Consider the following 25,158-nt stretch of genomic DNA (forward strand, 5'->3'; position numbering starts at 1 on the left):
AAAGGTTAAGTTAATAAATATATTTATAGTTTATCTTTTTGACGCATCAATTTGTCTAGACATTTCATCACTTTTGTCTAGACACTATCTTTTCAAGGTTCTAAGACTGTGTTAGTTACATTAATGTACTGTTTACTTACAAGCAAGTCTTGTTAGATCAAATCGGACGAATAAATTTCTTCTGGAAATGGATTACTTCAATATAAGTATTAAAGTGCATTTCTAAAATTTATCTTACCAAATTTTTATTCGAAGATCAATGATTTAAATAAATTTTGCATGCCCAGTTTAATTTATATATAATAATGGTATCAAAATGAATAAAGAACATTTTCTTGAAGAATTTCTGGAAAGGTAGACACTGATTTCTCCGGAATTTAAATGGAAACTTCAAATAAATAAGAGTTTGTTTCCTAAACATAGTCTAAAAATGTATTTATAGAAATTTGCATTTTACAAAGCTCCAAAATACTGCTCCTCTCGTTTACACATAATTTGCGCCTCATCGTTGTTCGCAACGCATCCAGAATTCGTTTAAAATGTCTACAGAAAATTGTGGTTGTCTTTCGAATATGCTACTTGTTTCTTAAATGTTTCAGTAACACGAAGATCGTTAAGCTAAAAGGTTCTTTATATTAGTTTTTTCAGATAACTTTGCCATTACTCATCTTTTTCTAGACCACCGAATAACATATTATTTTTAGATTTTGATCTTTTCACTGCAAATGCCTGAAAACGATAGTGCAACCGTCATGAATCATACCAGTAGAGAGAGACCTCTTTCTATTTTATCCCCTTAAAAAATATCACTTTTCCCAATATTGAAAATCTCATACATTTGTTTCTTTACATTTCAGCTTTTTTTAACTTTCGTAGCATTTCAATTTTAACTTTTATAGTGTTTCATTTTATATTCTGTTCAATTTAATAAATATTCTCCATCTAGGCATAAGATGTCCTTTTCAATTATCGCATTGTCTTTGCTACGAAAAGAAATCCACTGGAATTAATATGACCATAAGAAAAGTTTTCTTTCAGCTTTTTTCGATGATACACGTTATGATGGCATAGTCTGTATAGTATGTTATCCTTTATCTGGCTTTCATGTAGTTGATAAAACCTAAGCTGTATTTATCAGCTCTATAAATTTTCTGAAGCCTATTTCACATTACCTATTTCGTTAAGAAAAACGTTGTAAAATGAAAAGGTAAGTATGAATGGCCGTTCTCTAATCAAATGGGTAAAACTGTTAATACTTAATCTATCCCGATTTTTGTTCTGTAGCTGAATGATTAAGATTAAGAATTGAGCTGTGGCTGAATGAGCTTTAAGATTAAGAATTGAACTTTTCTTATGTACAGACAATACAAGTTAGTGAATTTAGTCGCCAATTTCAGCCTTCTATCATTCAGGTAATTGTACCTGTTCAATTCAGAAGACAGTTGCTCCCATAAGGTACATCAAATGTTACTTTCTTGGTTTCAGTCATTTCATACCTTAATAATTTTAGATTGCGATTTGCATGCTTTCCAGTTTTAACGCTTTTTGTGAGTTATTCTTTATTTACCATTTTGTGGTGTACAAAATGTATTTGCAGACCAAGAAAAATATCGTTTGAAAACGCGTTTAATATATAAATTTTATTTTATGTGTTTAAGAAATCTAAAGCACAGATCTCAAATGATGTGTAAACATATTTGCTTGTATTTTTTACCAAATATGCATGTAATTGATAAATGCTTTCCTGAACTTATTACTTGCCCACCAGCGGCCGAGCGGTAAAGTCGCTAAACACTGGTAGTTCGGTCCGAGGTTCGAATCCCGCGAACGGGCTGGCTGCATGGCTGTTTTCCCCATGTGTAACGTGTATACGAGCCAGTTTCCTTTAGAAAGTCCTCCACGAATGCATCCCTTCCCTTAGGCAGATAGCCCTCGAGGCTTTGCCGTAATTAAATAACCTAACCTAACCTAACCTGAACTTATTACTATCAATGTCACCTAAATTGGCGTGTTAATAAAAGAACTCTAAAGTGTGAGTTAATGTTCACTAACATGTTCTGTAAAGAGTATCAATAGAAATGGAATTGCTAAGTAACTCTGCTTAGAAATCCATTTGTAGAGTAAAAAAGGGGGAGGTCCATGGGAATGGAACGCATGGTGGGGGGGGAGGTGTCCGATACAATTCAAGAGTATTATTTCCTGTTCAAATATTCCCACACGTTTTGCTGGTGGACCAACACGCTATGCGTGACTGTCACAAAGGTCAAATATGTGCATAGGTCTTGGGATCGGAACCCGGTCAATAGAATCATATTTGCTTCTTCTGTTCTCCGAATTATTTTAGTAGTTTCCCTATTGGGAAAACTTTGCTACCAGTTATGAGTATTTCCATTTTATCGGCATTTCTGTATAGTTTATTGAACAAATTATCTATAAAATATCATGTATTATTTATATTATGCATGAGAAATTTGGAACTGCTCCAATGCAAGTGGATTATGATACTAATCAGCGTTCATGACCGTAATTTCGTTGTATTATCAGGACCTTACTATCATCTAAGCCCGCGAAACCGCTACTCTCTTTCCAAGTTTTTAGAGTGAGGGCAAAATAACCCTTTTATTCCTCACAAAATCATGAAAAATATCTTGGGAACCCGTAGAAGGACACTATGAGGCTTCGTTATGTCTTACTCGTGTATTCAGAAGATTGGACAATATTCCTTCATGGATATAAAAATTATGACTGTAAAAGAAAAAAATCATGTACTAATCTCTCATACGCTTTTCTACATAAAAATGAATGTTTAACTTGGGTGGTAGGCAAACTAATGGAAGTTGTATCCCGATGAATGATTAGTAAATAAAACGTTGGGCAACCATTACCATTAAAAAAATAATCAGTCTGTTGTCGTTCTGATTGGTCCGGGTTAATAGCCACTAACATTAAAATGCAGCTATTTTGCTTCATTACCATTTCAAGGCCCACCAGCGGCCCAGCGGTAAAGTCGCTGAACACTGGTAGTTCGATCCGAGGTTCGAATTTCGCGAACGGGCTGGCTACATGGGCGTTTTCGTGGTTTTCCCCATGTGTAACGTGTATACGAGCCAGATTCCCTTAGAAAGTGCTCCACGAAGACATCCCTCCCCTTAGGCAGATAGCCCTCGAGGCTTTGCCATAATCACACACACACGCATTGCCATTTCAATTTTTTATCAGATAAAACAGCGAGGACGAAGGCACATGTCTAACTCTTAACCTGATTCTCCTGACGTTCCTTCCCAGTACTGGGAGGTCACAAGGAAACTTCAGGGAGGAAGGGTTGTTAATCCATTTAAAAAACTAGTCATTCCCGAGTCACGTACAGTTATCTTTTGAAGGTCGACAGTGCACGAATATGTTCAAAGTGTAATAGTCAGTGCATCACTTTTTAGTTCAGTATCCGCAATTTAACAGACTTCAACTGAAGTATTTTAGCGACTGTGACTTGCCTCTTGATCGTATTATAGGAAAAGAGGTAAATGATAATATTTTTCAATACCTGAAAGAGACGGGTGTTTATTATTGAATTTTGTTTTGATGTTTCTTGATATTTTAATGTTATGTATGTTAATATATCTCATTTTCTTTAATTTAGTCCTACTTTGCATCTGAAACGATGCGAGTTTCATGTAATTGTTCATCTCATAATTTATCATTTTCACATCCTTAACCTTATAAGTGCGCTGTTTCTAAACGTGTGGTTGCCTAAAACTAGTGCTTGTTCCTAATTTTAATTAGGATTTATCAGACACGGTTTTCGGTGCATATAACCTTTATGGGTTTGCGACAGAAAATCCACAACTGCCCCCACATGAAGTTGCTATGAACTGTCGAGACAACTTGTTCGTTAACTAAAAGTTAATTGAGTCACTAGTTTGAAAAGCGAAAGGATCTGAAACTGCAGCTTGTTGAAGGTTTCATAACTCATTTCAATTTTAAATTCTAAGTTGTTCTACAGCTCAATTATTTTAGATGAGAAACCATATTTTTTCCCTTTTTAAATCCTGGAAGGCAATTGAAGAAAAGCATTTTAAATTATAAGAGCAATAACCAAATTTATTTAAACATGACAAACTAATGCTAAATCTCACTTATTATGTTATTGGCATTTATTCTGCTTAATCAGCATTATCAATAAAACTCGCTAACCATTTCAGACTTCTTTATAGAATTAGGCAGATAGCCCTCGAGGCTTTGCCGTAATTAAATAACCTAAATCTTTATAGAATGGTTTGTGTTAATCAGTAATGTTTTATAAATTTCTCTTTCCTTCAAAACGTATTTAAACCATAAATCAGTGATAGTTCAAAGCCTTTCACTTTTATCTAAACGAATTCCTTTTCGGAAGACCTATAATTGGTTAACAATTACATAAAGAATAACATAAGGTTCTTGTACTTCTATGCTCCATTAAAGTTTGCTTATCCTTGAAATCAGCATGTCGAGTAAGCTCAAAATTCTTTTGCTACATACCTAATATTACCTTTTATTTTATATAAATCTATGTTTCAGGAGCAAAGCATTACCACCATAGTGACATCATTTCAAATACTCCATCTGCTTATGAAACATTGCGTTTATTCTGACAAATTAATTGCTGTTTGCCTCCTCAAAATTTCGTGTTGCTATCGGAATTAATGCGAGCTCAAAAGGCTACAAAGTATTTATTTACTGCCTGAATGGAAAATGAAATGATTTCATTTTCAAGTTACATTTTTGCGATATATTGCCAATTATTATATAATTTTAGTATTGTTGCATAGTTTATAATCTTTTTGCTTATGATTGCACTGTTTGGCTCTAGCAAAAACATGCCATATATGATGAAAACTGAGTTTTTTCGTTCTCTCCTCCCTTCTTTGAACTATATCGATTTTACTGTATTTTTTTTAAGGTATCTTATAAGGCGAGGAATATTCTGCTCTCTGTGGGAATCAAATTAGGGGATCTCCAGCCCACAGGGAATAAAATAGTGAGTCTTCCGTTTGTTAAACGCTTACCCATCCACTCAGCAGGTAGACTCCCACTCCTGTGATCCAGATTCTCTTTTTGGTATTTCTGATAACTCAGCAGTTGAAAATTCTGTGCCCTTTGCTTCCTACTGAAGTCTTTTCGAAGTGCATATTTTGTGATCAGCAAGGTTGTGAAAATCGAAACTTAGGCGTATAAACCTATTTCTTCCTTAACAAACGCTTTTGATTATGAAAAGCGTAACGGGCTATATCTTTCAGTGCTCAAACAGTGCAAAAGAAATTGTATGTATTCCATTCACCACTATTCATTATGACTTTAGAAATACCCTTGATGAGTTACCATAGAAAGCATATTTGAGATAGTCGCAGACCTATTTACAGATCATTATATGAGAAAAATATATATGGCACAGAAAATAAGCATAACATTTTAACACAGTACGATGACTGATTATGTACCTAAAGATGCCATAAAAATGCAAAAGCGATTTAATCCGAGTAATAAATATGTATTTCTATGCAGGAGTTTAGTACAGGATCCTACAGAACAGCCTTCCCGGAAGGAAATGGAGAATAAGATTGCAGAGATACAATGTATCTTTTTCTTTTTTTAATAAACAGAAGACGTACAGTGGTCCATTTGTCATAATTAATGTAGAATTCTTTATTTCTGTGTTTGTGAGACCATATTCTACCACATAATTTTCGCACCCTGACAGAACTCTATTCTTTTGGTTTACAAATGACATCATTCTAACGCTTCTTTTAAAGCCGTATTTTCTGAAGATAAGTTCTGCATAAATTTTTTCTTTATTTTCTCAGATAATCTGCAATTTTTCTATCTGCTTAAGTCTTTAAACTTTATCAGTAACTCCTGAGTTAAAACTGAAGATTCTAGCTTTCACCATGTTCCCAAAGAACGAAATCAAACTGCGAGGTCTCCTTAACCGTGCCTGAGTTCTCTGACAAAAGCCCGCTACACGAAAGCCGACGCGACAAAAGTCCGCAGGAGAAGCTCCGGTTATTATTGCTCATACAGGCAAGCTGAACAGATGGATAAATGGGCACATTTTTATGGAAATTAACCATAACTGTTTTTAACAGAGAATGTATTTGATTGTAATTGTAATAAATGGCATATATTATTCATGTTAAAGCGATTTCTGATGCCTCAACAATTTTTGTTTTATGGGTAGGAGACACTCTTTCAAGAAGTCTTTCTCACCCAAGATAACTTAATAATTAAAACTTGTGTTTAGTAATATTTTATGCAAGTGCAAGCAATGTGAGCTATTCTACGTTTTGATTAAGTGATCAACTATTTCGAAGATAAATAAGAAAATTTATTTTTTTACTTCCCTTGTGAATGAAAATACCTTTATGAAGCTTTTAAAAGCAAATTTTAATGTTAAACGGCTAAGAGTAATTGACTTTAGTTTAAACTCAGCTATTGACTTTAATTTTAATTCACTAAATACATACACACACACGTATGTTTTTATCATGTAATTTAATGTAATTTCACAATTTAAATTTTTGGATGCATAATGTAATGTAATTTCACAGTTTAAAGTCACATAGTTAAACTGTGAAATGGGAGCCTCCTGTAACGATTTTTTTACTTTCATTCATTTAACAGTTTATGCCAAGCTACAAATTTAATTAATTTTAGAAGTGTTGATTATAAAAATATCAGTTTTCAAACTTTTTGTCTTTAGTGTAATAGTTAACCATGCAGCATGAAAATTTTAATCCTAAATAATCAGCATACATTTTATCATACCTGTCAGTAATTAAGATGGAACCCGAATTGCTAGAAATTTTCGTATTTCCTTTTTATCAGTTCTTTTAGATACATGGTCAGATTTTTATGATATTCTATATTGCGTTCTATATTAAAAAATGAAGATATACTTTGTGTTATTTGATCAAAGAATGGATAAATTACTTTTTATAAAAAGGAATATTTTTGAAGCCTCTTTCAGATCATAATAGCAATGCAATAAAGCAATATTTTCGAGAACTAGGACATGCTAACTTTAAAACCATGTCATAATTCTTTATCTTTATTATTAATTTAAATCAAATCAGAGCCCTATATTAGGAAGTATATACAAGAAATCCTTAATCTTCTTTCTCAAAAATGTCTTGCCTTTTAAGGAGACATTTTTTTTTCTCCTCGTACTTTTGTTTCATCTTTCAACGTGTCATTTACAACTATTAAGTACAATAATCGTAGTGAAGACAAAGTAATTACGAACAAAAATATCGCATGAAGAATATTTTGCCGTTGGTGGACCATGGGTAAGAACTTGATATGGATAAGAACAATTATCACCGTTCGTCCTTGTGCCCTTTTTCATAATCAATTGATTATTTGAGATGCTTACATTATGGAAATAGAGTGCCTTACCGAAAGAGGATATGTCTCAGCCAGAGCTACCAAAGCGCCAAATGAAGTTTCTAAAGGTGGATAATAAATAAACAAGTTCAAAATTGATGTATGATACTGAAATTAGTGTTTTAGATTATAAAATTACAGTGGAACTTCAGGTACTTAGACTTCTTATAAATCTGAGTTTTCGATAACTGAATGTTTTCTGCAAAGAAAATTTAGTTCAAATACTCACCTTTATGAAAAAGTCAAATATCTGAAACTTACAATATTTGATTGTGTTGGTTTATGTAATTATTTCAAAGAACGAGGACATTCTGCCTAAAGGGAGGGATGCAATCGTGGAGGACTTGGGGACACATTGAGGAAAACCATGAAAGCCAGTCCGTTCGCGGGATTCGAAACTCGGAATAATAATTGACTTACTTATTGAATATGATTTTTTATTCTTTTATTGGCCCGTAGAATGTTGACATAAATCTATAACTTATTTTTGGGTTTGTTTTGAAAGGGAATCTGAAATTTTCTGAAATTATGATTTTTTAATTTAATTATCAGCTGTTTTTAAGTGGAAATTTACGGGCAAAAATGCATATATACATGGAAATTATGTATTTATCTCTGAAATTTTGGGGCAGGTCTGTATTAATTGATACTATCATCTATTTTTCAGTTCATTACCGTTATAAAACTTATTGATGTGCTGTGAAATCTTTGTTCAAACACTTTGCCAGGCAAAGTTTATCAAAGCAGTGAAATAATTCAGTTAAAGCAAAATTTAGTCTTTGATATTGTTTCAATAGAAAAAGGGCTACAAGGGCCGTCTTCTTCAAGGGCAAATGTATGGGAGTGTACGAGGAGCAGTGTGTGACGGGAATATTCTTTCGAAATATATACATTGGTAGAATGTTTGCTAGGTATTCGTACTATTCATTTATAGGTAGAAAGAGTTTCATATTTCCAAGAAGGAATATATGGATATAAATCTTATACTTTTCTTTGAATAATCTTGTCTTTATATTCCCTGAATATGCATAGTTTTCCTGTGAAACCAACAGAACTAAAGACTAAATTTTGTCTTAAGTTTCAAATTGGTGTGCTTCCTACAAACTGAAATTATATACATTGCTTAACGAGGGGTTAATGATACAGCCAAATAGTATCTAATATCACGCTTCAAGAGCGCATTTAATATTTTTGCGCATATGTTTAATACAGAAATTCTAATATGAAATCGTGCATGTAATAAATTTTGCAGTTGTCAAGTAAATGTAGTTAGTTTTTAAGAACTTCGACTGTTATCTTGATGAATAGTTTTTGAATTACGTTATCGTGTAAAGAACAGTTACAATAATTTAATAGAAATGTCTATATATCCTAGCTCATTTAATACGTTATTTAACGTATAAGCCAAAACCGTACTCTAATGAGAAATTTTAATACGCGACTTGTTTAAGATGAATTTTTTACCCCAAACTGATGGTAGGTTTCTTTATCGTTATGAATTTCTTTACAAATCAGTACTCCAGGAAATTACAGCTTATCTGACTCCTTGTTTACACTTGATCTCATGAACGATAACGTGAAAATTTTGCTTTCTTTAAAAAGTAACTGTAGAATCTTATATTTGTATTAAACTTTCAAATTTAACGCAGCAATATTGGGCAAAATAATAAAAATTTAAAATTTAATTACGAATAAAAATGTTCAAACATGCCACTTTGAATTTCGTATGTTATGCACTGTTATGATTATGAATTGCTCTTTAAATGTTTCTTTTAGAAAGAATTAAAAAGAAAGCAACACATTGATTTTGATTTAAAATATTGCAACATTAAATTATAACTTAAGTCAAAAAGAAATTATAACTTCAATCAAAAGAAATTTATTGGCATTAAGAATACGTATGCTTTACATTTTATAATAACTCGTTTAAAAACATTTATTACTGAAATTGCATATCCGAATTTTAAAACATTTTCAGTATAAATTGTAGTGTATTGTGATAATCTTTGAGTCAAAGTAATAGTATGTACAATAAGAAAAGTATCTTATTTTTTAACCATCCGATTCCAAATTCAACAATAAACTGATATTTCGAAGCCTAATATATTATTCGAGAAATGTTTGTCGACATCACATCGCCGTGTGAGCTGCTTTTCGTATAACTTGGCAATAAAGAATCATTGAAGCCCATAATTATCAAACAGATCGTAAAGAAAAGCCTCTAAATATATGTATGTACGGCCTGTTTCAAGGATCGCCATGTAAAGTTTAATAATTTTAAATAATTTTCTTTTATGGTTTATTTGTTGATGAAAAGCTGGAATGTGAAATGACAGATTTTTAAAATTAAAGAAAAAGTTTTGAAAATTTTGGATTTTTTTTGGTTAGGATGTTCTTTTATGATGATATAGCTGTATTATACATATTACAACGAAAGTGGACAGCTGGGGTGGACGGAAAACAGAAGATTGCAATCATTGTTGGTCTACCTTTCACTCTTTCCGGCCTCATGAAGTATGTTTGGTTTTGATACACCTGCTGTTATTTTTGCTTTTCCCATTTTACAAATAAATTAAAGTGAACGTTAATTTCTTCTTGAAAGCGAACCAATTCAGAAAAAATTTTTACAAGATTACTTTTTGAATTTTACTCTAAGTTGTGGAACTTTTTATATGTAACATAACTGAAAGTGTTACACAAAAGTCCAGTTATCCAGATATGTGGAATTATTGGAAATTGAATTATCTGAATGAACATTTTGGTTTTTCAGGGACCATAAAAAGTCAAATTTTGTATTTTCGAATTCATTTGATATTCTGCCCCTTCCCCCCAAAATGTTGAATCTGTTCTCGTAAAGTTGTTCACTTTACTTCTAGAAACTATGTGATTAGAAACTCGTGTCTAAGATCAATATTTAAAAAATAAAGTATGTAATCACTTTTATCAGACATCCTGTACGAAAGAAATGCAGAAGAAACAATTTCCCAAGTAAATAACCCTTTCTTCCTTTCACTATCGAAATAACTTCTTCCGTTTGATATATTAAGCATCAGTAGGGATTATTTACACCAAAAATTCAAATGGCACCAAAAATTCAAAAAGAATGTATAAATAATCAGTTTGAGTTTTTCGATAACATAAAATAAGGGAAATATTAAACTCGTATGCTCAAGTATAATTCCCATTCAGAATTTTAGATTTAGTTTTGATCATGAAAATAGTAAATTAGAATCGATATACTACAGTTGTATTCAAAATGTTAGACTAAGTTCGAAAAAGCAATTATTAAATTACGAATTTAGTTTTATTAAGTAAAGTGCCGTAAAGTGGATGCGTGTCATGAGCTGATAACATACTGTTACTTTGTATATTTGGCTTGCATACTTAATATTGCATCTACTTAATTATATTAAAATATATCCTGCCCAAGTCCAGCTATGAAGAGCTCTTGTCTACGGTTTCGTTACCGTCTTTTGAACGGCATGTCTGCAGGAGTTTTCACGGGATTTCTCATCTGTAAACTAAGCAGATCTAAATTAAAATTAGACCAAAAAGAAGCAAACTTAAATTGGCCTAGATTTTGAATAAAACTCACTCTTCCAATTTGATAATAAAATCTTGACGAACACAATCCTTGTAAGACAGGTCAGCGCGGTATTTTCTTATTTGACTAATCAACACATGCAATTTTGTGGTAAGACAAGGGTTAAGTCTTCAACTGAGCAGTATTTTGAGAGGGAAGTTCTTAAATTTTAAGATTTAAATTTAATTTAAGGATCGGTTTGGGAGTGGCTTTTAACGAAACCGGAATGGAAGTTCAATAGTTCATATTAATAAGGTGTTTAACAGATTTATACAAATGTAATTTTAAGAAATCGCTTACAAAGGCGCAGACAAAATCTTTTTCTGCATCCCTGCTGAGTTGACTGCTCCTTAGAACTAAGGTTTTACTCTTGCTTTATTTCCTGGTTTTCTTTTGGAGCCTTCTGAGAGTTATCCTTTACTCATCAAATTCAAATAAATTTCAAGTAGAGTTCAAAGTCATTCTATTTCTTTTCCCACCAACATCCGAGTGGTAAAGTTGCAGAGCACTAGTAGTAAGATCTGGGTTCGATTCCAGGCAAACGGGCTGGCTGCATGGGCGTTTTTGTGTTCTTTTGCCATGCGTAACGTATTGTACGACCCACTTTCCCGTAGAAAGTCCTCATCGAAGGCATCCCTCTCCTTAGACAGACAGCTTTTGTGGGCTTTACCGTAATCAAATAAACCAAACCATCCTATTTCTTTTTTTTTTTAATTAAATAAAACTTTGTATTGTCTGCATTATATAAACCCTGTTTAACAGGGTGTAGTTATTGAGGAAAACTAGGACTGTTTTTATTATCCTTCATCGCAGCTAGTCCTTACTTGATCTCAAATATGACCTATTTATATCAGATGGCCTAAGATAAAACCAAACCCAAAGCAAGTGAAGTTTCCTATGTTCGATTTGATTTATGTTGGATCACCCAAAAACTTACGTATATTCTAATTTAGTTGTTTATTCATCTGCACCAAAATATGCACATCGTGTCTGCGTTATCGATTACGCACATATCCATGTCCATAAAGAAAACTGAAAAAAACAAGCAATCATGTTCCTGGCACGATAGTCATGTGGTTAGTTAATTATAGAAATGTATTTGAGGATTACCTACATTCTGTACTTGAAAGAAACTGGTGCTTTCGTGGAAGTCATTCTAATTAAAACTGAGTAGCATTTGCCTTTCAGGAAATGCGACTTTGGCATCAAGTTGGATTAGTCGTTTAATTTCAAAACTTTTTATTAGTAGAAGTTAGGCTATTTTTGTCTGTTTCCTCAACTTGCTCTTATTTGTTTTTTACAGCATGCTATGAAGCTATGACCATTTGACGCATTCTATAATAATCTTTCTAACAAGGAATTCACTATTGTTTTATATTTTATTATGACAGAATAATATTTACAGGAAAATCAGTTTCATATTATTCTTTCATTTCATATTGAGTAGGAATTCCTGGAAGTGCAATATTTAAATTATTTCACGCATATGTTAAAACTCTGAAGTGCGCTACAGAACCTGTTTGCGAAAATGACAGTACAGATCGCAAGACATCAGTGTATGTGCCAGGATATTTTCTAAAGGTGGAAGTCTAATTATAATTTAATTCTACCTTGTTACAAGCTAGTAAAATTTCTGGTAATAAGAATTGTATAAAAATTCTATGGTTAGTTTGTAAATAAATAATAATCAGCCTTACGACAGCTGAACATTTTAGGCGCCAAGAAAGATGCGCACATTATTTTTTTTTTATTATTATTTACTGAAGATTTAAGGTAGTTTTTTAAAATAGAACGCAACGTATAGTAATATTTGGAAAGGTTTATATTTTGAATAAACAGTATTGCATCTGCTTGTGCTTATGTTTCGAGTCTACTTAAGACCGCTGTATACTGGTAGCCATTCCCAGGTTGCTGGTTGCTTAGGGGATTTTATGGTATTTCCCATGTGTAACGAGAATACGAGTCACTTTCACTTAGACAGTCTCACTTAGAGCATCTCGCTGTTTAAGTAGATTGACCTTGCGGGTTTTTTTTTTTTTTTTTTTTTTTTCCATAATCAGCTAATAACTTACCAAATTCTTGAGAAGTGGTAACTGCAACACTTTAATTGTCCAACGATTTTTAGCATTATTGTGAAATGGTAAAATGTATTCTCTTTGAAATATACTATTTCCTCGATAACCACATTTCTGTGATAAATAATTTACATTTTTCTGTGGTTTTTCATCGAAGTTGGCCAATGGCTAAATAATTTAAAGGATACTAGTTGTTTCCTTCTGGATTCGATTTCTCTGGACAATTGAACTAGAGCCTGCCTTTGCGACGGTACCAATAAATTTGTAAAATATATTTTTGTCTCGTGATATCAGAGCTAACGAAGAACGAAAATTTAAATATATCATCGCTTTTTCTTTGCTATTGAGTAGAACAAAGCTGCAAAGTATTAGCTAAAAGAAATCTGAAAAAATGAAAATAAAATTCCCACACTGATATCGAAATTTAATGAAAACGAAAATATGAAATTGTATCAAGATTGTTTAAAATTGAATATGTTTTATTTGCTTTTCCAATTTTTCACGAAAATTTATGAAAAATTGCCAAATTCGTGTTTGTTTTTAAATGCTGAAACGCTTAATTTCCGGTATTATCCATCAGCTGTCAGCAAATTTACTCAGTATAGCTGCATTAGGTCACATTACCGTCTGGTTGCAGATGGGGTGACATGCCGCTGGGATAGTGTAAATAGTAGGTGTAAAATTCCTGTCCACGTCACCGATAAGAAAGAAGCTTATAGGAAAGACGCGTCATTTTCAAGTTGACTTTCTCTGATAAGATATCAAAATTCATTCATAAAACAGTTGTCCATTCATGGTATCTGCTACGGATGTTGCAGAAACTCGAAGCTGCCTTAGTTATGACTTCACCTAAATCTAAAGCGAAAGTTGGAGCTGTCAGTGATGACTTAAGAAGTTCCGTTATTGCGTCATCACATCGTGTACTCAGGTGGAGGCTAGAGAGAACGGCAAAATTTCTCAGCGTATTTGAAGGCTATGTTTTTTAACCGCGAATTAATTTATTATTCACTTTAAATGTGACAGAAGTTCGTCTTATTTATTTAAGAAGATAACTGGCATGCAAGGCCTTTGCAACCGAACCGAGAGGCAGAATTTAGAGCGCGTTGAAATTGGGCAAACTGATAAAAAGCCTAACACCGGCGCCGCTGACATTTAAACCCATTCCAGATGGAAAATTCATGAAACCTGTGTTCGACAGCGGTCTGAAGTCAAAGCAACCCTAACCAGAAAAGATGGAATAACCAAAAGTCAAACTAAAAATGTACAAAATTCATATTTTATACAACAATGTAACGTAAAATCTTCCCTTTTATATCGGTATATAGTTATATATTAATAAATTACCAAACACGTTTCAGTAGCGAATAGTAAATTATTTATTTATTTTATAGATCAAACCAAACATTTTAAATAATATTTCCTTCTGAGGGGAGAGGGATCTTTAAATTACTCTAGTTACGTACTGTTTCTTTGCGCAAGTTCTTCCGCTGGACATTTAATTCCTTGCTACGTGTTTGTCGACATTTCGGTCGTTATTGTAAGTAAGGACTTCAAAATTGCCTGTTTGAATTCGGCAGTGTCACCTTAATTCATTTGCATAAAAGTGATTTATTGCAAACCCACTCCCAAATACACGAAAGAAATCTCGGATTTTTATACCCGGCAATCGAGCTTACAGGAAACTTATCCTCATATCTAAATAGTTTCGTGTTAAGAAGTTAGATTTCTTGACTTTGCGAAATTCTTGGCGGTGTTCACGAATATATCTTAATTACATTACAGAGAAAATGCCTGGATTTTAAGCGATAAAGCAACGTAATTTATCTTTCGACTTTGTTTTCTTAAATAATTTAGTGAACTAGGAATTCCCATATGTGAATGCTATTTGTTCCCCTCCCCTGCCTTACTGTGAACTAAATGCCATCATATTGACTAGAAAAATCTTAATATCCTGTCGGGGGGGGTAGACTGGTTGGTGTGGATAATGGAAAGGATGTTGGATGAGGCAAATGACGAAGGGAATCAAAGAGCATGCAATGGGGCACGCGATCCCCCCCTCTCCGGTCTTATTCCCCCACTCGGGACCCTTTTCGCCTTTGGGGAGTTCCTGCACGTGAGCCACGCGACCCGCCAGGTGACGTTACCCAAGCGTCCACGGAGCAATGCGTGGTTTGCAATTATCGAGCATTTATCGCCTATGAAAATTTTACATATTTTTCTCAATTATATGCCTAACCCGCTTATGTTTATATAAGATGATGTGGCTTGTGTAATCCGTATTAGGTCGAATGGGGCTACTTGCAGGACCCGATAAAGTTCATATGGTACCCAGAGTTCTTTCAGATGTCTCTCAATACAGTTTTCGAATTTCCATAAAGAAAAATAAGAATTATGAGTAAATCGTAAAACATTTTGTGGTTCGCCTAAAATATGGAGCTCTATGCCCAGCCTTGCGGACCTAAATAATTATCAGGTTTTGTATATATGAAAACTTATTAATTTGTATCGATAACTTAACAGTATTGAATCTCTCAAAAATTTAAAAGTTTGCGATTGGAATTAATTTTGCATGTATTTTATGTATAGCTACAGATTAATGTAAATTATGAAGACTTTTACTTTCCCACTGTAAATCTCCTTAGTAAAGGAAAAGAAACGCATGATTACTAATAGATGGTTAATTTTTAAAATTAAACAGTTTCGAGAATAATTTAATTTTTCCCCCCTTCAGGCAGGTCATTATTTTCTTGTTACAAAAAGCTTATGGGAATAAGGAATGTATTTCAGTCTATGCAGATGCCTTAAGATGACTGATTTGTATTCAAATACGTGAAGAACCTACGTTTCCTAATACAAAACTACTACTATTTTTTAAAAGAGAAAATACCGCAGTTAACAAATGCGATAATTATGGGACTTGTATACTCTAAGATAAAATTTCTGTGTTGCAAGATAACAATATAATACCAAAAAAAAAAAAAAAAAAAAAAAAAAAAAACGTTTCTAGCGACTTATATCCGCAAGTGTACTAAAATTCTAATTTAGTGGCAAATTAGAGAGTAATTTTACTCTTTAATTTTCTTAAAATTATATTCATTAACTCTTCGAGAATTTTAAGCAAAATAGCATACGATTTATGTTAATTTTTAATATATTTGAAGCTCAAATTTGTAATTGAACAGATTTTTTTCAAAAGACATTTTCCATGTACTTAAGTTTATATATTTTAATATATTTATGATCTATGTAAAATGTTTTAAATCCATGATAATTCAATGAAGAACCACATATTTATTAACTCGTAAAAATATGTTTTTAATTATCTCTCTTCCCATGCTAGCTTAGATAGATTCTTGATTCAATTTTGAAATCTTCACTAGGGCCCTAAAGCAAGCAGTGAATTGAAATTTCTCATCTTTCGATGAGCTGGTCCATGGGTAAAGTGACTTGCCTGCGTTTGAACGGATAAGACGCTAAGCACTGGTAATTCAGTCCGGGTTCAAATTCCTGCGAAAGGGCTAAATGCTTGGGCATTTTCATTTTTTTTTTTTTTTTTTTTCATAGGCAAACGTCAATGCCAACCAGTCTGCCACAGAAATTCTTTCACGAAGTAACCGTTCTCTTTAAGCAGGTAGCTTTTGTGTGATTTACTGTAATCTAATAAATTGAAACCCAGGTGGGAGGAAACATTTGCAATGGGAAGGGAGCCACTTTTTTTAACCAGATAATGTTATAACCAGATAAGTAATTGGATTTTTAACCAGATAAGTAATTAGATGGCTGTATACAAGAACCTTTTGTACAAAGTAATTAGATGGCTGTATACAAGAACCATTTGTACAAAGTAATTAGATGGCTGTATACAAGAACCATTTGTACAAAGTAATTAGATGGCTGTATACAAGAACCTTTTGTATTCGAAAAAGGATTTTGTTAGCAAATTTTCAATTTATATATTAATATGACGAATCAAAAAATTAGAGAAGGTATTTGTCCAGCTGAAGCATATTCTAAGCACTTTAATTTTAATTAATTTAGTAAACCAATTACTAATTCTCACTCTTCGAACTATTTTGTATCGCATAATAAGGCTGTCTAGTTTGAATGTAGCCAAACATATCTTTAGGATCTAATGTAATAAATTTTAATTAGGCTTGGATTTATCAGTCCAATGTTCTTTGCTGTAATCTGCTTATGGAGAGGGATGCCGTTCGTGTAGGAATTTCTAAGAGCAGTTGCCTCATATTCACGTTAAACCATATTCACTGGAAAGGCTACATGAATATCTCATCAAAGTTTTTTTTTTTCTAGCATAAATAATACTTTCAAATCAAAAGATTATAAGGTATTTTCTCCCTCCTTTCCGCATGCCTTCGCGGTGTATTTGGAAGCATATTCTACGCGTAATCATGAGGTCCAGGGTTCGAATCTCGGCGAGGGCATTGCACATTTTTTCACTCTCCTGCATCGATATAACCTAATAATATCACTCTATAAGATTATGCCCAAACAAGATGGCATTTGATCAAGATCTCGGAATATACAACATTTTTTTATTACTGTTTAAAGGAATCATTTCTATCAAAAATAATTTTTTAAATCTTGGAACAGGAACTTCCAAAGCGAAATCATTATTTCTAAATCTTGAACAATAAGTTTCAAAGCGAAATCATTATTTGGCTGTATTCTTCAAATTTCTATGCACTAATTACTCTTATCATTTTGAGAAATTGTTCAATTGAAAATTTCCATCCGATGAACAAAGTTGTCAAGAAATTCGGTTGTTTTCATTATGAATGTAATTCAAGCCCCATGTCACGATATTCGTATATTTAGGTTTACTCAGGTAGATAGCCCCCCCCCCTCTGTTTTTCCATAAACCAAATGATCCAACTACTATTCTAGAACAAATGTTATATTCACGATTGTTTTTTCCATTATGGGTTCAGTCTTTTGATAACGAATGGATGACATGTCTGCGCTCTGGAAGTTTCATTCCAAACTCAAGGGACTGCTATTGCGTTATTTTCAGGAGTCCATCCCAACGTAACACAAATGATTCCATTAAAATTAAAGTTACATGCAAAAGATGAATTTAGTGACTCGTTACGGATTAGTGCTTTAGGGCTGTGTTAACTAGTTTATGAAAGTAAATTATTATTTTGATGATATGAGAAGTGATGAAGAATTTTAAATTAATGTTAAACATTGAATTCTTTTAATATTTCTTTTTCAAATGGTTCAAATACTGTAATTAGTATCGCATCAAAGGGGGATTGATATATGTCGTTATTAACGTCTAATCTTTAAACTCGGTTCTTTAGTGCAATTTTTTTATCACGTACAGAACTGTAAATATTTAGGTTGTTTATATATAATTCTAGACCTATTTCGTACTTAACACTGGATCAAAAAGTGATTGAATTAACATAGCTTTAGCTAAAAAAAAAAAAAAAAAAAAAAAAAAAAAAAAAAAGCACCTTAAACAGAACTGAAACAATACTGAATGATGTGATATCATCCATTTTTGGTAATTTAGCAAAATTATAATAAAAATCATAAATTTAAGAATTTTATTTTATTTATCAGTGTTCTGTGATGCGATGAGATTTATTTCCATTTGCATTGCCTATGTAGGGATTTTCTGCGGAATGCAAAATAGCTAATAAGCAAATGACTGAAATTTTCTTCAGAATATCTCGATTCTCGAGTGGAAATGTATCGCAGTTCCAATAACTTGGCGACAGATTCTTCCCTACGATCCACAAGCTGGCGACAGCGAAAGAATGGTACAGATCGCGGTGTTTAACACCTGTGTTGTCGTCAGCTGTTTCCGTCGCATAGTGTCTACCGCTACGGAGCGAGTACCAACTGAGCGTAACACCGGCAATGGTACTCTACGCAAATACACATCCCCCTTCTATTTTGTTATCCTCTCTTGTGATTGAAACTAAACTGAAACGGCTTCCGCTACCTTGTATTCGGGTACATTAGGTCTGCGGGGGGCTAAAACCGTCCTCTTGGATCAATTAAAGCCTGTCACGTGGTCTGTAGAAATTTCAAAGGTTTCAGAAAATTGGATGCTGAACGCAAAGAAAAAAAATAAGCTTTTTCTTTTTCATCTGTTTTTCATTGTTCATGGGAATTATTCAGAAGTATGAGCAGCTCAGTATCAATCTACAAGATCTAATTACCAGTACTTGATACTACTGAATTTTAATATAAAACTGCTTGTTCATGCTAGAGAGATAATTATTCCTCTTTTTAACTTTTCTTGTTCTGTGTAATATACTTTTTCCTTGTTATTAGTATCTGCTTTTGATTTACTACATATGTGAGAACTTAAAATTCCTCAAACGCATTGAATCTGAAATTATTTCACTGAAGAAATAGTTTAAGTTAAATTAAACAGTCGTACGCTGCTTAATTTAAAATCGCGTCAAAAGTAAACAGGATATTAAAAAAAATGTAGGAGACGAATAATAGGCCAAACTCAAATTTACTGCAAAGCAAACGAGGGTAATATTTTCTTATTTATCAGTTTTCTTTTTCGCAACAAAAGTTAAACTAAATATTAAGCTAAAATACTTTATTATTTCTTTTAGACAAAACATTAGACAAAACACTCATTTCTACAAAAATTAAGTGAAGATATTACCGCTTCACTTGCCTTAACACCCAATCCTTTTTCTATTTCAAAATAAAGCAAAGTTTTTTTTTTTTTTTTTTTTTTTTTTTTTTTTTTTTTTTTTTTAATGTAAGTATTGAAACATAATACCAAAGGCTACGTTTGGAGAGCGAAAAAAAAAAAAGAATTTTACAGCTTAATACATCTTGTTTCATTTTATCCGTGCTAAAATTGAACGAAGAAATTAAGAAATTTCGAATATGTACGAGACAAATCGCAATTTTTGTCTAATCATTTGCTTAAAACTTTAGGTCAATCAACTAGTTATACAATAATAAAATTATTTTAAACTCTAATGATTCTACGTCAAAATATAAAATATATGGCTTTAGGAACTTTTATCAAGTGCAATTATGCTGTAAATATTCATAATTTTCAATTATATGCATTATAAATTAAATTTATTGTAAGTTATATCGGTTAGATATTATTAAAATATAAAACAAAAGAAGTGTTTATTACATTTAAATATCTCAGTTGGCTAAGAAATTACACATCGGTTAAATCTAAAAGATCTTATGCTCCCGAATGGCGATACTAAACTGACTATTCGTGTTGCCGCGTGAAAAGTTCATCTTATTTTCCAAGCAATATCAAAGTAGCACAGATGTTAAAGTTTGGAAACATTCTGGAAATGAGATTTTCTAGCATCAAAATTATATATTATATTATCTTTCAATATTTAATCAACAAAAAAAATTAAACAGAAGTAAAAGCAAGTTTAATTGTACTCGGCCTGGGAGCAGACGATCCTGATATACGAGTCAGGATAACTGCAGCTCAGCCCCCTATGCCACATCTAATTTGTAAATGCTGTTAGTGAAGACGATTTCTTATGTTTGATTTTGTCTGGTGCTTCCTCTTTGTCTAGTACTTCGTAAATTCTAGATTCATTTGAAAGTTCGTGCATTACCTTCAATAGCTTAGCTGAAATTTCAGAACAGTTTTTTTTTTTTTTTTTTTTTTTTTTTTTTTTTAATGATCGTTTTAGTTAAAAACATCTGATTCAGTGTCGCACCAGAGATTGATCTATTTGATCTAAGTCATGAATAGTATGGGTAAGGTATGTGTTAATTATAACACATATGAAACTAACAGGCAAATATAATTTTCATCTTAATATTTAAAATGTATGCTGTCAGTTCAGGTTTCTTGAGGACTAAGAGTTTCCGATTTCAGCATTCATCATCTCGATAATGGAGTGGTAATGATTTAAAGGAATTTTCATTTCTCTTGAGTATTACCGTTGAGACTGGTTTTTCTTTCATTGATAAAATCTTTTAATTATTTTATAAGGTATTTTCTCCCTCCTTTCTGCATGCCTTTGTGGTGTAACGGTAACATACTCGGCGCGTATTTGAGAGGTCCAGGTGCCAGTCCCGGCGAGGGTATTGCTCATTATTCACATCTTCTGCGTATCAAAATGATTCTACAATTAATTAAAATTCTTTGCATTGCATTTTTCTCACATGTAATTTTTCTTAACAGTTTAAGAAAAACTCTTCCAGTCCCTCATTTTTATTGTTAATTTTTTCAGAGCATCCACATATTGGTACTGCCATATTCATAGCTTTATGAATTATCTCACATCTTACCTAACATGTACGTTTCAGAACAAAGCGCCTCCCATTTATTGGAGGTGCAAAGGTATATTAATCGGCTTGTCATTTTAACTCGGATCCTCAAATTAGCTTTAAATGTGGAGTTTTCGTAGGTTTTAATAAAAGTCATTAATTTTACTCCTAAGCGGCCAGGCTATATATACTCCTGGTTATTTTTCATGCAAAACTGAAAACTCTAAATTAAATATTTTTCAGTTATCCATATTTTCAAAATTTTGAGAAGAAATTAGCTTAACGTGAAGACAAAATGTGTATATAACTCCAATGGATTACATTGCAAAGGAACATAAAATTGTGAGGCCAATATATTTAAAATGTCTTCATCATATTTGATTGTTTTTGCTTTACTAACATGCAGTAAAGCTTCGATTACAGAACGCAGATTATCCAAACAAGTTGAAACTTCTTTAAATAGGTGTAGGGGAATATATAGGCTTAAAAATCAGGTGCAAGTGTTGGTAAGCGAAATGCTTTCTTCTTTTCATTCTACTCCCAGTATTCCAATATTCATATTTTCATTTCTGGGATTTCTCAGAACTTTCCTGAATTTATATTCTCTTACCATGATTCTGTTCACAGCGTCCGAGCTGTAAAATCTGGTAGTTCGATCTGAGTTCGATTTCAGGTGAACGAGCTAGGTGCGTGGCCGTTTTCGTGGTTTTTCCACGTGTAACGTGGGCATGATCCAGTTTTCCTTAGAAAATCCTCTACGAAGGCATCTACCATAATCAAATGAACCAAACTAGTCTTGTTCTACTATGCTTCTGCATATTTCCCATTCGAAAATTTTTTTCAGTCTATGATGCTGAAAGCAAATATCCGTTTTATGAATTGATAATACTTATTTAGGACGTTTAAGCACAAACTAATTATCCTTTAAATTAATGAAAGACCTGTCGGTCATTAAAAATATTTTTAAGAAAAAGTGGTTTAGCTGCAGATTTTATAGTGTGGGATAGTCGGAGGTTTTCTGTTTGTTTTGCATAAAAATGTATTTTCGAAATATAGTACTCAGTGCTTGAAAATAATTTGTTTAGGGTAAATTATGTAACATTTGTGAATAAATACGTCACTTAGAAGAGTTATTTTTTAAATAAAATAATCTATTAACCAAATATTAAATAAAATAATAAATTAACCGAACATTATCTATTAAAATGTTTCACTTGTGTCGTTCAAGTGAGGCTGTACCAAATTTTGGAAATGCAGTTTTAAATATATCATTAGTAAATTCAGTTCCCAGACTGGAAAAGAAATCAAATAAGAAAGTTTTAAATGTGTTTTCTTAATAAAAATTAATTCTACGCGACTGTAACTAAAGAAATTCTGGGATTGTCAAATGATGTCTATATGAGAACAATATAAACAACTTATCTCATTCACAAATAATGCAAAGATTTTCAATATATCCTCTTATCTTGACAGGAAATATAGATATTGATAAATTTACAGTTATTTTCTGTCAGAAAATTAAAATACTACATGCTACAGCTGGAAAAATTTTTCTATATCCTTTGTTAAACAGGCATTACATTACCAGTGGGTCATAATCCATTTGTGGCTTCACCAGCAAAAAATCTTGCTTTCTTCCGCTGAACCCAAAGTATAAAATATGCACATAAATTATTAGCTGTCTGGATTTTTCATGTTTTTAAGACTTATACAAATTAAGTTTATCTCTGTGAATGAAAATTGCAGTTAATGCTTTCAATGCTATTAAAAGTTATCTTTAAACAGTTTTCGGTTAATTAAATTCTCAGTCAATTTTTAAGAATCCTCCCATCTTTAAAGTAGTTTGAAAAATAGTCTTTCGATTTCGATGCATACTTAGCAGTTTTAATCATTGCAGAAAAACGTTAGAATTTGTTATGGAGCTTTCGGATATGAATAACTCTTGATTACCTTTGCTCATTAGACGACTGAAAAAACTAGTTTATAGCGCATTGCTGTTTGGCATTTTACGCAATTACTTACAGGATTAAATTGTCAATGAAATTAAATATTTCAGTTAGAATTTCTATATTGCAGCGTTATTTATCTTAATTCCTTCCTGCTTTTTAATACTTACCTAGTTCCTGAATTTTCCTTAAATGTGGGATTTGTCACGCCACTGTTATCATTATACCTTTAATTATTCACATCTTCTATTTGGATAAACAACTTAATTTATAATATTGAGTAATTTAACTGACTATTTGGATAATCAGTTTAATTTAATGGACTGCTTTTGTAAAGAACCTTGCTATAGCTGCTTTTTTTTTTTTTTTTTTTTTTTTTTTTCCTCCCTGACAGAAGAGTTTTCTGATGAATGTGATTTCTTGGGGAGTTACTTCGAGTGAAATGTCCGTCCACGTGCGCATATGTAATTTTACAACGCGGTAATGTGGCAGAATATGGTTGAAAAAAAATGGGGGAAAAAAACTGAAAAGTTGCAAAAGGGCGCACTGTAATTGTAACGGAAAACTTTTTCCTGAGCGGAACTTAAGATAAACGAAAACCCCGCGAAGGAAGTTTCTCAATGAATGGAATCAAAAAGCTCCTCAGCGATATCCCTTTTTGAAAAAGGGCGGATCTATCCCCCCCCTCCCTTGATTTAGATCTGCATGGATCAGTGCTCTATATTCTATCACCTTGCGGCCAGGCATCTGTCTTATTCTGTGCCTTTCGCCATCCCTGCTGAGGAAAAATGAGTACCACGTGACTTTACCTTTTTAGAATTACCCTTGCACTCGCGAGGCGTTCTGTAGTTTGAGAAGGGTTACTGTATTTATGGTCGCCGAGTTTGGCGATGAATTTCAATTAAATCTGTCATCTTCCGGGTCATATCGAAATGTTGCTCGTAAACGGCACCGCTGAAAAATAATTACTGTAGGTTAATGTATGCGTATGTCTTATAGTCGTAAAAAGGCTCTAGTTCTATTGAGCTCGAAACTGCCCTCAAACAAGTTGCTCGTCTTTTTTACAAAAAAAAAAAAGTGTCTTACGAATTTTTGTTCTAAGGATAATTTTACTTATTTATTCGTTTTAAACTTTTATTTCTTTGAAGTATTAAGGGGGGGAATCCATATTAAACGAAGTATAGATTTGCAACACAGAAATAGCATTCATTTGAATTATTTGGAATATACAGCGATGCGTTCACTATCAAGGTGTTGATTTATTTATAAATAACTTACTAAAAAGTCTGATTGCATATGAAGTGATAAGTGCTTCATGTAATTCGTATTATTTTATCGAGTGGCATGTTATTGTGTATTCAAAATGTGAAAACGTTAACTATACTTACATGTTAAATACAGAATAAAAACTAAGTCAAAGGCAACACTTTTTCTTTCATATTCCAAGAAGTTAATTTGTCGATGTATTTTTAAAAACATTTTGTAGATAGCTTCAAAACTGCATATTGTGTTTCCTCTTGAGGTTTTATTAAATGATTAACACACAGACTAACACTTTAAAAAACTGCAGGTCTAATCGCAACTGGTCATAATAAGACTTGGAACCGAAATTAATGCTAAGTAAAATACGTTCGCACAAAATGCTATATGCAGTGAACTAATTATAGCTAAGCATCGGGAATTAAGTAATCGTGAAAAATTCTACTCCAAAATATATTTTAAACTTCATTTTTTATTAAGCTTCAAAAACTTTAAATATCATCAACCTCATATTATTCAACTACTGTCAGATCAATCTTACGTAATTAAGGTAACATTTCAAAAAGTTAATTCGGACTATTGTCAGGAAATATGAAACTTATAAAAATGCATTAAT

General features: G+C 32.4%; 1 protein-coding gene and 1 pseudogene across 1 annotated transcript in view; one reads left to right on the forward strand and one right to left on the reverse strand.

Annotated features, from left to right (window-relative positions):
* LOC146992845 (uncharacterized) overlaps window positions 1-7,378 on the reverse strand; it is a 9,799-nt pseudogene extending 2,421 nt beyond the window's left edge.
* Window positions 1-25,158, forward strand: part of LOC118194219 (protein kinase C-binding protein NELL1-like) — a 153,100-nt gene that overhangs the window by 67,045 nt on the left and 60,897 nt on the right. The window lies entirely within an intron of this gene.

The sequence above is a fragment of the Stegodyphus dumicola genome, chromosome X2 (assembly GCF_044657685.1).
Source record: "Stegodyphus dumicola isolate Sdum_Otavi_A_Nest chromosome X2, ASM4465768v1".
NCBI classification, from domain to species: Eukaryota; Metazoa; Arthropoda; class Arachnida; order Araneae; family Eresidae; genus Stegodyphus; species Stegodyphus dumicola.